Raw genomic sequence first — 15,873 nt, 5'->3', positions numbered from 1 at the left:
AGAAGTTATTTTCATTCACAACCATCAGTCGGTCATATTATGGATTAAAATTAGTTTATGGATAATTTGACAGCTGTCAAACTGCACCTGACTCCCTGAATCAGTATCCAACACATTTTTGTTCCTGTGTAATAAAAATAAAATGTTTCTTTGTAAATAAAAAGCTCCGTGAAATCCAGAGTGGATCTGTGGCAGGATGTCAGCTGTGCAACAAGCCCAGTTGTGAAATTTCCTCACAAATAAATATTTCACAGTCACCTGTTGAAGTCATCACAACAAAGAGGAAGTGATTGGGACTGACAGCAACTCAGCCATGAAGTGGTTGGCCACGTAAATCAGCGAGCGGGGGCAGGTGAGGCGCAGAGTGAACGTAGGTCACCAGCTTTCTGCAGAGCCAATCACGACGGACCTCCAAACTTCAGATTAGCTTCATGGAATGAGTTTCCATGGTGACCAGAGCACTACATCCAAACACCAAGCGTAGACCAAAACATTGGATGCAGTAGTCTTGCTGTAAACTGCCTAATGTACTTCTTAGTTGTGGTCACTTTCTAATTGGATCAAATTATTTGCTCTTGCTAACTTGACAAAAACATTCAAAAACGCATCATCAGTCCTCTAAGTCCATATTCTAATTTTTTAAATCTTCTTGGGTCCTCATCAGTGATGTTCAGTATTCAGATTGTTACACAAAGAAAAGTAAAGTAACATGCATTAGCTGCTACTTTTCCTAAAAATACTGCCGTATGTTACTTGCCTCATCTCTGGCTCCAGTGCCACACTCCAACACAAATCCCTACCCTAATGAGGACACACATACATTGTTACTTTTAACTTTTACATATCAACCCAAAGCAAAGATAAACACCAATCCAAACAGACTTTAAAGTGGTCGCCACGGTGATTCTGGTGTAAAATAATGAGCATGTAGAAATGGAGGCTGCAGCCTGGCTGCTCGTCAGCCTGTTGAAGTTCAGTCCTGAAAGGCTGAATCGTACTGTGCCACCATATTCCTCCTCAATCAGCGGTGCGTGCAAGAAGGAAAACAATGCCTGTCCTTTGATTTTTTCCTTTTCTCTCTGTCTAGCATGCAGATAAATGAATAACCTTTGTAATTCAACTACAGTAGTATAACAGTTACTGTAATATAATTACTAGCTGGCTTATGGCCCTTTGTGCTGGGATCATGGTACTGGTCCCAGCACAAAGTAAAGGGTTGCTTCAGGTATAAAAATGCCTGTTGGCCAACTGGGTGCTGGTGGAAACTGTGCTACTGATGGCCAATGACAAAGGAAGAGGAAAGGGACAAGGTGTGTCCAAGACCTTCTGTGTGAGCAGAAAACTTTTAATTTCAATTCTGGGTTAAACAGAGATTATATATGTACAGTGTGCTCGAGGGGGGTCCAGGGCTCCAGGGTCCGTGGGGGAAGAGGAGGGGCTCAAACAGGCTCTCACGCTTCCACACACTCGCTCGCAGGATTCTGAGGTGGGCAGGGACAGGTCCAGGAAAGATCTACTCACAGAAGCTTCAGTTAGTAACACACTCAGAACGACAACTCGCGGATTCTAGTTTTTAAGCTACAGGTTGACTGACGCAGATTGCTAAATGATCCAGCGATGAGTAGCAAAGTGCCTCTGTCTTAAGTAGGCTCAGGATTACTGGAGCTCAGCAGCAGGTGTGGAGATTGGACGCAGGTGCGTGGGCTAGGGGCGGGAGCCTGTAATCAGCTCCGCCCCGGCAGAGGAGAGAGAGAGAGCAAAAAACAAAACAAAACATTTTGCCTAACACAGGGTCAGCCGGCGGGTACGGGGACCATGACATATCCTTTCTCTTCCGAGTCTCTGTCAGTACTCTTGCTGCTCTTGCTAGGCAGGACACAACAGTTACAGGAGAGTGACTGTGTTTCCTGGTGACAGTGGTAGTCCACTGATGAAATCCAAAGTGATGGGGAAAGGGGGGGAGGAGCCCAGATAGAGGAGAGCTAGTGATCTTATTCTGAGCACAGACTGACAGGCAGACACAAATTCTTTGACATCTCTTATTAGTGTGGGCTGACAGGACAGAAGAAAAGACATGGAGCAACTTTGATCTGAGTGACAGGTGAATTTGGCAGTGCATGACCTAAACTGGACTGCAGATCAAACCTACAGATGGTTATGAGGTCTGTTATCAGGGTCAGGCTCATCGCGCTGAGTGTGGAGCAGGGATTCAAGAGCTCATGCAGCATGGAGGTGGCAAAATTGTGGTCCTTCTGCGGGTTTGGAGGGAGAGAATTGCTGGCATAAGGCATCTGACTTCATGTTACTGAATCTGGGTCTGTAGGTGATGACAAAATAAAAAAATATTATTTAATTAGTCAATTTATCCATCCATCCATCCATCCATCCATCTTCATCCGCTTTATCCGGGGCCGGGTCGCGGGGGCAGCAGCCTAAGCAAAGAGGCCCAGACCTCCCTCTCCCCAGCCACCTCCTCCAGCTTATCCGGGGGAATACCAAGGCGTTCCCAGGCCAGCCGAGAGATATAATCTCTCCAGCGTGTCCTGGGTCTGCCCCGGGGCCTCCTCCCGGTGGGACATGCCCGGAACACCTCACCCAGGAGGCGCCCAGGAGGCATCCTTGTCAGATGCCCGAACCACCTCAGCTGGCTCCTTTCGATGTGGAGCAGCAGCGGCTCTACTCTGAGCCCCTCCCGGATGGCCGAACTTCTCACCCTATCTCTAAGGGAGAGGCCAGCCACCCTTCGGAGGAAGCTCATTTCTGCCGCTTGTATCCGCGATCTCGTTCTTTCGGTCACTACCCACAGCTCGTGGCCATAGGTGAGGGTAGGGACGTAGATCGACCGGTAAATTGAGAGCTTCGCTTTTACACTCAGCTCCCTCTTCACCACGACGGACCGGTGCAGCGTCTGCATTACTGCAGCTGCAGCCCCAATCCGTCTGTCGATCTCCTGCTCCCTTCTCCCATCACTCGCGAACAAGACCCCGAGATACTTGAACTCCTCCACTTGGGGCAGGAACTCATCCCCGACCCAGAGTGGGCACTCCACCCTTTTCCAGCTGAGAACCATGGCCTCAGATTTGGAGGTGCTGATCCTCATTCCCACTGCTTCACACTCGGCTGCGAACCGTTCCAGTGCGAGCTGGAGGCCCCCACCCGATGAAGCCAACAGAACCACATCATCCGCAAAAAGCAGAGATGAGATTCTGAGGCCACCAAAGTGAAAGCCCTCCGCCACTTGGCTGCGCCTAGAAATCCTGTCCATAAAAATTATGAACAGAACCGGAGACAAAGGGCAGCCCTGGCGGAGCCCATCACCCACCGGGAACGAGTCCGACTTATTGCCGGCAATGCGAACCAAGCTCTTGCAACGGTTGTATAGGGATCAAATGGCCCGTAGCAATGGGCCAGACACCCCATACTCCCGCAACACCTCCCACAGGACACCCCGAGGGACACGGTCGAATGCCTTCTCCAAGTCCACAAAACACATGTAGACTGGTTGGGCAAACTCCCATGCACCCTCAAGTATCCTGGAGAGGATAAAGAGCTGGTCCAGTGTTCCGCGACCAGGACGAAAACTGCATTGCTCCTCCTGTATCCGAGGTTCGACTAGCGGACAAACTCTCCTTTCCAGCACCCTGGCATAGACTTTCCCAGGGAGGCTGAGGAGTGTGATCCCCCTGTAGTTGGAACACACCCTCCGGTCCCCTTTCTTAAAGATGGGGACCACCACCCTGGTCTGCCAGTCCACAGGTACTGCCCCTGATCTCCACGCAACATTGCAGAGGCATGTCAACCAGGACAGCCCTACAACGTCCAGAGCCTTCAGGAACTCGGGGCGGACCTCATCAACACCAGGGGCTCTGCCACCAAGGAGTTGTTTAACTGCCTCAGTGACCTCGCCCCCGGAATGGTCATTCCCCTCATCCCCAGACTCTGCTTCCTCCTCGGAAGACGTTTCAGTGGGATTAAGGAGGTCCTCGAAGTATTCCTTCCACCGCCTGACAATTTTCTCAGTCGACGTCAGCAGCGCTCCGCCAGCACTATACACAGTGCAGGTAGAGCACCGCTTTCCCCTCCTGAGACGCCTGACGATTTGCCAGAATCTCTTCGAGGCAGTCCCAAAGTCTTTTTCCATGGCCTCTCGGAACTCCTCCCACACCCGAGTTTTTGCTTCAGCCACTGCCCTAGCCTCTAAGAAGGCTGGGTACTCCGAACTGCCACTTGGCGCATAAGCACAGATGACAGTCAGGACCCGTTCCCCGACCCTAAGGCGCAGGGAACAAACCCTCTCATCCACCGGGAAAAACCCCAACGTATCGGCAGCAAGCCGAGGGGATATTAGAATACCCACCCCAGCTCGCCGCCTCTCACCAGGGGCAACTCCAGACTGAGACAGAGTCCAGCCCCTCTCCAGGAGAATGGTTCCAGAGCCCAAGCCATGCATAGAGGTGAGCCCAACTATATCTAGCCGGTACCTCTCAACCTCGCGCACTAACTCAGGCTCCTTCCCCACCAGAGAGGTGACATTCCATGTCCCTATTGCCAGTCTTGGCAGCCGGGGGTCAGTCCGCCAGGGCCTCCGCTCCTGGCCGCCACCCAGCACACAATTCACCCGACCCCTATGGCGCCTCCTGCAGGTGGTGGGCCTTCGGGAGGATGGGCCCATGTCTCCTCTTAGGGCTGTGCCCGGCTGGGCCCCATGGACTAAGGCCCAGCCACCAGAGGCTCGTCCTCGGGCACCCTTCCCGGGCCTGGCTCCAGGGCTCTGCTGGGACTCCGTTGTATTATCACCAACTCCTCCTCTTTATGTTATGCAACTTCCAAAATTTGACTTTAAATGTCCGTAATTTTAGCTTTAAGCTACAACTGTTTCCCGATTTGTGACCAAATCTTTCTCTTTAAAAACTATATAACTCGATTATATCTATAATCCAGCTTTGAGATCCTCCCCAGACGCCTTAACGCCCACTCACATCCTGGGCCATCTGACCTCAGGAAATCACATGATAGGGTGGGGCCAGGTTTCACAATGAGCTCACCCAAAACTCTGGCTGATTGGGACCCACACCCAGTTTCACACCTTGGCTCAGGCGATTAGAGGATCATCAGGGGGTCCTTTTGTCCCTCTGTGGGGGGAAACTCCCACTAGGTTTATATCTGGGACTCTCCACCATTTGACCTTAGAACTGAAGAAGCTTCTCGGATGAGAGGTGAAACGTCTTCAAGTAACTTAAAGAAGTCCAGACGCTTTTCTTTGCAAGCTCCTGAGACTTGTTGTTGTATTATTTTAGCATGTTCAAGAAAAACAAACAAACAACCATCAGTTTTTAAACAATCTTTTCGTTTATTGAAGGGAAAGGTAATCCAAACGTACCTGGCCCTGTGTGAGAATGTGCTGCTGATTCTTCTTTCAAGTTCTCAGGGAAGACTAAGAAACTACAGTGAAAAATATGACATTTTCTGAAGAGTTCAGTTTCTCTGCCACACCCACGCCCGATTACTGCCACACCTGCTGAAGCACAGGCCTGGTCGAGGTTACAGGAATGTTCCTCAGGCTGTGGCACTCCAGAGAACCACAGTGAGAACCACAGTTATCCACACATGGAGGAAACAGTGCTGATAGTTTGTTTGACGGTCTGAAAAATGCTTGTCTGCTAAATATGAAAAATAAAATCAGGAAGGAGGAAAACCCTGTCTCACAGGTTCACTGCACAGAGTGTGTTTATGAAGTAATCACAGCAATACAGATGATAACAATATTTTTAAACACCTGAACACATTATATACCAACATTTATTGATATTTGCATCATTTAAGTGTAAATATTTATTATACTTTAAAGTTAAAGAAAATATTTGTTGTATTGCTTATAATGTTTGCACTCCGTGCTTACTGTCCCTTGTGGTCCACCGTAGTGGCAACGGGGAGTGTTTGTTTTCACGAAAGTGGGTGTGTTTTATGTTGAACTGAACGAGCGGCAATAAAGATAATGGTGGCTCACGAAGCAGATTACGAACACGTTATTCATAAGTTTGAGACAGAATATTACATGGTGTCAGAGTAAATCGAACTCAACGCCCACTGACAGAGCGAAATGGATTCGTCGGGAGTTCCTGCACCACGGATGGACTGGGATTCAGCCAATCTTCCCGATGCCTGGCGGAGGTTCGTACAACATGTGAAGCTAATGTTTAGCGGCCCGCTAAGCGGCAAGCCCGAGGAGACCCAGTGCAGCTATCTTCTTCTGTGGGTAGGAGAAAGAGGCAGGGACATTTATAACACATGGCAGCTGTCTGATGAAGAAGCTAAAAAGCTGACCACATATCTCGACAGGTTTGAACAGTACCTCATGCCGAAAACAAACACCATTTTCGCCAGATACAAGTTTAATGAAAGACTCCAAGGTGAAGGGGAGTCATTTGAGCACTTTGTGACCGAGTTAAAGTTACTCGTCAAGCAGTGTGGCTATGTTAACAGTGATGAAATGGTCCGAGACAGGATTGTCTTTGCAACCAGTTTCCCACAAGTCAGAGAAAAGCTGCTGAGCCAAGGGTCAGATTTGACTCTAGAAAAAGCCATAGACATTGCACGCTCCTATGAGATCGCACGAGAGCAATTGAAAGCCATGGTTGACCCACACACGAGCCTGCAGGGAGCAGCGCCCGCGCATGCAGTATCCGCTAAGCGCCAGAGTACGCAGCAAAAAGATAGGAGGGCACCTCATTATAATAAGATGGGAAAAGTGTGTGGAAGATGTGCACGAGCACACAGCCAGAAGGAGGAGTGTCCTGCAAAAGGGAAGAGGTGCAAAAAGTGCAATAAAATGAACCACTTTGCCAAAGCATGCCGTTCACAAGCACCACACCAACCCAACCCAGTGTACTCTATCAACCCTGACACTCCAAGCGATGAAGCGGAGCTATTCATAGATTCCATAACAAAGTGCAACGAAGGGGAGGCCGATGAACAGGCTTACGCCGACGTAGAAGTAGGCTCACTGCATCACACCGTGAGTTTTAAGCTTGACACAGGAGCCACTGCTAACGTCATCCCTGCCCGATTGTTTAAGAAGTGTTTTAAGCAGGTTAGCTTGGCACCGCCCACACGCACACTATCTGGCTATGGAGGAGAAAAACTCAACATCAAGGGCACATGCCAGTTGAAGTGCAGGTGGAAAGGCATTCACAAGATGCTGACATTTGACATAGTAGACACTGCAGCACCCCCCATCCTAGGGTTGAGAGCATGCCTGGATCTAAACCTAGTCAAGCTGGTCATGTCAGTACAGATCACAAACGTCATGGAGGAGTTTGCCGATGTGTTCGAGGGCATAGGGAAATTCCCAGGAGAATGCGACTTACACATTGACCCAGACGCCATGCCCGTTGTGTGCCCCCCCCCCCGGAGGATCCCTTTCACACTGCGGGAACGACTGAAACGGGAGTTGGATGACATGGAGAAAAACGGCATAATCATCAAAGTAAAAGAACCCACAGAATGGGTAAACGGACTGGTGGTCGCAGAGAAGCGTACTGGGAAGCTCAGAGTATGCCTCGATCCTCGCGAATTAAACAAAGCCATCAAAAGACCTCATTACCTGCTTCCAACATTGGATGACATCACACCAAAGCTGGCAGGAGCACAGTACTTCAGTGTCATGGATGCTCGCTCAGGCTATTGGGCCATCCAACTAACCACCAAGTCATCGCTCCTCACTACCTTCAACACGACCTTTGGCAGGTACCGTTTTCTGCGCCTTCCTTTTGGGATAATATCAGCACAGGACATTTTCCAAAGGAAAATCGATGAGACGTATGAAGGGCTCAATGGAGTGGCAGCCATCGTGGATGACATCCTCGTGTTTGGCAGGACAAAGGAGGAACACGACGAGAACCTCCGTGCCATGCTTGAGCGCACACGGGAGCGAGGAGTACGTCTCAATCCAGAGAAATGTGTCATAGGCGCCACAGAAGTGAGTTACTTTGGACACAAACTCACCCGGGAGGGCATCCAGCCAGACCCAAAGAAACTGCAGGCCATAAAGGACATGCCACCTCCTGAGAATAAGAATGAGCTTGAGACAATCCTTGGAATGGCGAACTACCTGTCCAGATTCGCACCACGACTATCAGAGGTGAACGCACCGCTGCGTCAGCTGCTCAAACAAGACTCAGAGTTCATCTGGGATCAGACCCACGACAGAGTCTTCCAGCAAATGAAAGATCTCATAACCAGAGAACCAGGCCCCATACTGGCATACTACGACACGACCAAGGAGCTACGGCTACAGGTAGATGCATCAAAGTATGGTTTGGGAGCTGTGTTAATGCAGGACGGACATCCAATAGCATATGCTTCAAAGACACTGACCCCAACAGAAGTCAACTATGCACAGATCGAAAAAGAGCTCTTTGCAGTGCTGTTTGGGTGCAAGCGTTTCCACACCTACATATACGGCAGGAGAGTCATTGTCGAGTCGGACCACAAGCCGTTGGAGCACATACTGAAGAAACCAATCTCTGTAGCCCCTGCTCGTCTGCAGCGCATGCTGTTACAGCTGCAGAGATACGACATAGAGATTGTGCGCCGGCCCGGAAAAGACATACCTGTGGCTGACACACTGTCCAGGAAACCATTGCCCGACCAAGACAGCACGCTGAGTGAAGGCATGGAGGACCAGATCCACTCGGTGATAAACAGCCTCCCAGTAAGTGACAAAAAACTCTCAGAGATACAGGCTGCAACAGGATGCGACCCGCAGCTCACCCTGCTGAAGCGAACTGTGCAGGATGGCTGGCCTGAGGACAGAAAAAAATGCCCCAAAACCCTTTTGGACTTCTGGACTTTCAGAGATGAAATTTCACACTTCCATGGCATCATCTTCAAAGGTGACAAAATTATAGTGCCAACAGCCCTAAGAAACAACATGCTGGAGAGAATCCACACTGGGCACATGGAGATTGAGAGGAGTAAGCAGAGAGCAAGGGACGCCCTCTTCTGGCCAGGCATGGGCAAGGACATAGCTGCCACGGTGGAAAACTGTTCCATATGTCAGGAGAGGCGCGCGGCGAATTCCAAAGAACCTCTCATCCCACACCAGATCCCTGAGAGACCATGGCAGGCAGTGGCCTCAGATCTCTTCACATGGCGTAGACGGGACTACTTGGTAGTTGTGAACTACTACAGCCGCTACTTTGAGGTCGAAAGGCTATTCTCTACCACTGCAGGGTCCGTCATCAAAAAGCTCAAGGCCATATTCGCCAGACATGGTATACCAGAGACGTTTATCTCAGATAACGGCCCACAATACAGCTCTCGAGAGTTCAAGGATTTTGCAGTCACATGGGACTTTGTCCACACGACCTCAAGTCCTTTGTACCCGCAAAGCAACGGCCTCGCCGAAAGAACAGTCAAAACGGCCAAATCAGTTCTGGATAAAGCTCATGCTCAGGGAGTAGATCCCTACCTGTCCCTATTGGAGCAAAGGAACACGCCAGTCGATGGCTTCAGGTCACCCGCACAGCTCCTCATGAGTCGACGTCTACGCTCAGTGCTTCCTGTTACCGGATGCCACCTGGTACCTCGCATCATAAGCCCGACGGTTGTGCAAAAAACACGGATGGAAAGACAAGAGCATCAGAGGCGTTACTACAATCGCAGCGCCACACCACTACCGAGGCTGCAGCAGGGGGACCACATTCGCTTTCAGCACGAGTCCGGAGCCTGGAAACCGGCTGTCATCATCCGACCTGCAGAGACTGCCCGCTCTTTCGTGATCCGCACTGGCGAGGGACAGACTATACGGCGTAACCGACGGCACCTGAGAGGCGCCAAGGCGTCACCGGCACCTTCAGCACCAGCATCCGATCTGGTCACCCAGCCAGATAGTGCAGCTCAGCAACAAGCAGAGCCCCTGTCGCCATCTAGAGACACTAAAACGCCAACCATGGACACTAGCCCTGCACTGACCACCAGATCAGGACGAGTGGTCAAACCGAGGGTTATTCTTGACCTGTGATTGTAAAGGGTGTAGGCGGATCGCTGCCCTAAAAAAAATAAATAAATAAAATGGAAACATGTCAAATGTCCATGTACTAATGAGTGCATATCCCGCATCGCATTGTTGGTGTTAGTTTTATGCCCCAGTAATTTTACACATGGCAGTGTTGAAAAACTGTTCCTTATCCTCATGTTCAGGATGTTCTATTTTGAAATGTATACCAGCTGTGTCACTGGCGGACATTTAAAAAAAAAAAAAAAGGGAGATGTTGTATTGCTTATAATGTTTGCACTCCGTGCTTACTGTCCCTTGTGGTCCACCGTAGTGGCAACGGGGAGTGTTTGTTTTCACGAAAGTGGGTGTGTTTTATGTTGAACTGAACGAGCGGCAATAAAGATAATGGTGGCTCACGAAGCAGATTACGAACACGTTATTCATAAGTTTGAGACAGAACATTACAATATTGTTTTCAAACTTTGCATTTGTGAACAGTATTTTATTTTTAATCAGTTTGTGACTGGAGACCATGTCAGAACCTCCGAGCTGGTCCTGAGCAAAGCTGCTGCTAATCCAACCTGCTCTCTAAGGTCTGGGCATGTCCGACTGGGAGGAGGTCATGGAAGTCCATCTCAGCTAGCTTGGGGATGCTGCAGCTTTTCCTCCAGACCATCAGGAGGATGTAGGTGGGATAGAGAGGTGTGGCAGTCTCTGTACAGACCAGACTCTGTCCCTGAGACCTGGGCCAGCATGAGTCAGATGGATCAAAGGTTTGTGTTAAATATAGAAAATTCAGGAAAATGTTTTATTTAAGCAATGGAGGAAAAAGCTCGTTACCCAGGAACCAAAGATGTTCAGGAGATCTGTGTGTATACAGGCTCATGTTATACAGCTCTTAGATGACGTATTACATAATATGATAAATTACCGTGGACTAACAGTTCTTGTGTGCGCCATTAATGACCAATAATTATCAAAATGTGATCAAACGTTCTTTATTTTATTGTGTGGCACATTTTTTCTCCTTTGCTGCTACGACTGCTGCTCCCACTGCTGCTCCCAGTGCTGCTCCCAGTGCTGCTCCCAGTGGCCCTAAAATGCTCCCGAGGCCCGCTCCTATCCCAGCAGCCCTCAGGATCTTGTTCTTCCTCTCTGCCCGTCTTCTCGTTTCTCCTTCTCTGTCAGGAGACCCAGGACCCTGACAGAAACAGTATAAATGGAAGCGCTGCACAGACTAAATAATCGACTCGATCTTTGAGGAAACAAAGAGAAGTGTGGGAGCGATGAACTGACTGGACATGTGGGGACAACTTGTGGAAGAAGACACAGGTAAGACTACTGTGGGCGGGGCATATAAATACCAAGGTGGGAAAAACCCACAGTGTGTTTCGGTTAAAAAGGAAAGCATCTGAAAGGGCTCCTCTAAACGCTCTTCCTCACTGAGAACCAAAACAGAACCTCAAACGTATTCAGCTGAAGAACGACATCAATGCAGAGCTGTGGCTTCTGAGGTATCTGGAGTATTTTCTGCTTTCCTGTAAAACTCCAGGGAATGCAGGAAGCTTGCTCCGAGCTTACAGGAACCGACAGTCGAACTGGCTGAACAGGATCAAAAGATTTCACCTGAGCTCAGTTTCACTCATCAGGTAAAGGCTGTGGACCGCAGTGAGCGTCGATCAGTAAAAACAGTAGAGTTTGTACTTTACTGTCTGTGTGTGGTTTCTTCATGTCAGAACACCAACAGCTGCTCATTGTTGGGTTGTGACCTTTCAATATGAACACCTGTAACTTCATATTGTCAGGTCTGACACCAACCACAGGTTTTCTCAGCAGGAACAATCAAAGCCTTTGTTTTCCTGCAGACTGTGTAAAATAAATCTGTTTCCAGCTCTGCGTGGTAGGGCTGGCTATCGACGTCGACTTCTGCGTTCAATTTGATTGAATTCAGACTCAGGCGGTCAGAAACATCTTATTTATTCATTTATCAGCACTTATCCATATTTAATATCCATATATTAAACCGAAGCTGACACTGTGAGACTTCATCAGAGGTGTGAGCGCCACAGCAGAGGCCTTTGTGTCAAAGTAACTGAGGATCAAACAGACACACATGAAGCAGATGTTCTGGCTTCTTATAGCAAATAACCTTAAAATATTCTGCAGTAGAACAAAAACTGAAGCAAACCATGAATCAACACGAACACAACAGCAGACTGGTGCATAATGAGCAGAGAATAATGCAGAAAACAGAGATTTGATGGTAAACTGGTCTGTGAGTACAGAGACAGAGCCGTGCAGGAAGTGGGATTTTATCGTGGTGGAAGCAAAACAGCCAAAGTCAGAGTGAGAGTGACGATGTTTATCATCATCCTCTTTTGCTGCTGCTTCAGTGAATGTTGGTCAGATTGATGAAACCTGCAGCATCAGAGTCAGTGAGCTGTCAGCTTTTAGCCCCGACGGCGTGTCCGTGCTGTCACACAGGACACAGCCAGCTTGTAAGCTTTGTAATCCTGAGCAGCACAAACATGGCCGGCACCAAAGCTCGTAAGTACATTTAAAACTTTTGATTTACTGTTTAGACCAACTTTCTATCATAAAATACAATCTAGATAAAAAGTAGAAGTTAAACCTTTACTCAAAAAGCATCTCTAGACCCAGCAGTCTTAGCTAATTATAGGCCAATCTCCAACCTTCCTTTATATCAAACATCCTTGAAAGAGTAGTTGTCAAACAGCTAACAGATCATCTGCAGAGGTTTATTTGAAGAGTTTCAGTCAGGTTTCAGAGCTCATCACAGCACAGAAACAGCTTTAGTGAAGGTTACAAATGATCTTCTTATGGCCTCTGACAGTGGACTCATCTCTGTGCTCGTCCTGCTAGACCTCAGTGCAGCGTTCGATACTGTCGACCATAATATATTGTTTGTGACTTGAGCCTAGGCTAGTGTAAATGGCACCGGTGTGCACGGCTCGCCGTCCACGGCTGTTGGATCCACTTTTGGTCTCCATGTTTTTATTGTTTTTGTCACTTTTATTGAACCACGCTGACTCTCTACTGACCTACGATCGTGAAATTCTGTTAGATATTCAACTTGCCTTGCGGGCTCAAGGCTGGAGCTGAACAACAACACCCTGATAACGACTGTGTTGAGTCTGTTCCCCCCATTCCATGCAAGGCCACCTGTGTTGGCTGGAAGACTGTTTACTTAGCCTGGCAGGGTGAAGGACACTGTCTCAGCTGAACTCTGGACACACACACACACATACATATACTGATATGCACACACTCATCCCCCCTCCCTTTCCAAACGCCTTCGACGCTTATTCCCTTCCGATGCTGACGGTGGATCAAGGAGACCAGCGCACAGGCTGCAGGCCCGGATGTGCTGTCTAAATCGGCGGTCTCTCACCCTTTACCCCCCCTGTTGCTTGTCATGTGTTTCTTTGGTGTATTAAGAGTTGTTTCATGTGCAGAGGTGTTTTTTTCTGTTCTCAAACTGATCTCCCTGTTGGAGCTCAGTCTGGGGGGAGTTATTTTTTCTCCTTATCTTTCCTCATGTGGTGCATTTTCCATTGTTATACCTCTCTGACCTGTCTTCCCCATGTGATGTTTTGTGTCATGTATGTATGGTCGGAGGGTAAGATGGCGCCGCCATTGCGTGCAATAGGTCGGCAGCCTTATGAAAGTGGCATTTCTGGTAAAAAAAAACAACTACTAAGTAAAATACTACATTTTCTATTAGATTACATTAGTCTTGATACAGCCTCTGCCACCACATCAGATCAATTGCTCTGGGCTCCTTTGATCAGCTCCATCACCTAGTGGGGGTGGGGGGTCATAGTTTGGTCCCGCCTTCACTGTTGTGATTGGTGTGGGGGTAGGGACAGGCTTAGGGCGTCGGGGGGTTCCCCGGAGGCATCTTCCTTGGGGGGCTCAACCCGGGGTAGCGGTCATGTCCGGTTAGGGGCTCTGTTGGCTCTCCGGTGACTGTTTCCTCGCGGCTGCGTGCAGCGGGGCTAGGGGAGGGTCTGTGCTGACGGACGTGGGTTACTGACCTGGTAGCCTGGCTGCCCCTGGGTGGGTCCGGGATGGGCGTGAGGTTCTGGGGGCGCTCCGTCTCAGGGCTGGGACCCGGACCGGGCCTCGGGGGCTTGGGTCCTGGTTGGTGTGTTGCCGGGGTTGTGGGCGGGTGGGTGCATGGGGGCCCAGCCCTGGAGCAGGGTGCCGCCGGTGCGTCGAGCCACCTGGGGGGCTCTTCAACTGGTGGGGGAGATTGTCACATCTTGCAGGAGCTTTCCTCTCCTCAGGAGCTGCCTCTGCAGGAGGGGGAGATACAGGAGAGGTGGAGGAAGATCTCAGCCTGGGTGTTTATTGTCTTATGTAGTCTGGAAGATGAGTGGGTGGTGGGGTGGGTGCAGTTTTCTCTGTGGTGGGGTTGGGTGGACTGTCCCGGGCTCTGTGGGGCCGGGCGGCGCTGCTGCACTGGGCCCCGGTCTGGATGGGCCTGGGCCCCCTTTCCCTGGCGGGTCGCGGAGTATGGGGGTGCCTACTGGGGTCAGCGGGGGAGCTGGCCCCAGGGAGGGGTCACTTGCCCCTCCCTTCCTTCCCTCCCCATCTCCAGCTGCCTCCCTCTTCCCGCTCCACCACAACCACCCACACATGCAGGGCCTTGGAGTAGGGGTATGTCACCAGGGTGCAGAGGAGGCTACCCCCCCCCCCCCGTCCCCTTCTGGCTGCCTCTGCCTCAATTTTATCCCACAACTTAGACATTCACATTACTCACACTCTCATTACACATACATATAGGATCTTGGGGGTGGGCACGATACACGGAGTCCAAAGTACCATCAGGGTGTACACCTCACCCCTGACGTCGTTGCCCACCTCTCAATGTTAAATACACGTAGACATTGAGGGCCAGCAGGAGGGACCATGCGCTTACCTGCTGCTCTCTGGCAGGTAGCTCCATGCCCTCCTGGGTTTTAAATGCACCTTAGAACACACATGCATCAACACTACAATGAGCGGGTGGAGGGAGGTTCGGAGTCTTCTCTCACCCCCGTTCTCTGCGACCTGCTGGAGCAGGGGGGCTAGGACTAGGAGGAGGAGTTGGCCGTCCGACTGCGGTCTGGAGTGTGGAGCCTTCCTGCTGCTGCGGAGTCGGGGCGGTCTGCCTCCCCCCACCGCAGGGAAAAGGGAAACACCACCTGGGTCTGGGTGCAGTTCCCCCCTCCAGGGGCAAGGGCACCTAGACCCGGTTTGTAGAGTACGCTTGGGGAGTGTGATCGTGTGTACAGCGTCTCTTTATGTCTGTCTCCACGTTGGTTGAGTGTGGAGTAAGTGCATATGAGAGCATGAGGGTGGGAATGGATGTTTGTGTCTGTGTGTGCCTGTATGTCTGTGTCTATATGTCAGGTTGGGTGTCAGGCACCACCTCTCTGGGGACATCTCAGGCCCTCCAAGGTTTGGAGGCCTATCTCCCCCCACCACCACTTCCCCTGCCAGTGGCGGACCCCCTCAGACATCGGTGCGTTGGTGGTTCTTTGTGTCCGGGGATGGGCGTCCAGGTACACACCGGCTCACTCATCGGGGCCTGGAGCCTGGGGCTCGCTCGGGCCACTTCGGAGGTGGGGTGCCCCCGGCCTCTCGGCCTGGGGCTCGGTCACTCAGGCGCAGCTGGCTGCCGGCGGAGCTCACGGGCGCGTCACTGCAACTCCCCCTGGCTTCTGCTCCGCGGCTGCTGAGTGAGCCCTCATCTGGGACTCTCCTCAGCTCTTTCTGGGACAGTGGCGCGGCTGCCCCTCTGTTGGTCTTCCTTGGTCTCTTGTGTTCTGGGGGCCTCTGGATGTCTGGAGTTTTGATCTCCTCCA

Source organism: Rhamphochromis longiceps, linkage group LG10 (assembly GCF_057381845.1).
Source record: "Rhamphochromis longiceps isolate RC_006_pf linkage group LG10, R_longiceps_female_GT1.1, whole genome shotgun sequence".
In the NCBI taxonomy this organism is placed as follows: Eukaryota; Metazoa; Chordata; class Actinopteri; order Cichliformes; family Cichlidae; genus Rhamphochromis; species Rhamphochromis longiceps.
This window is presented reverse-complemented; position numbering follows the sequence as displayed.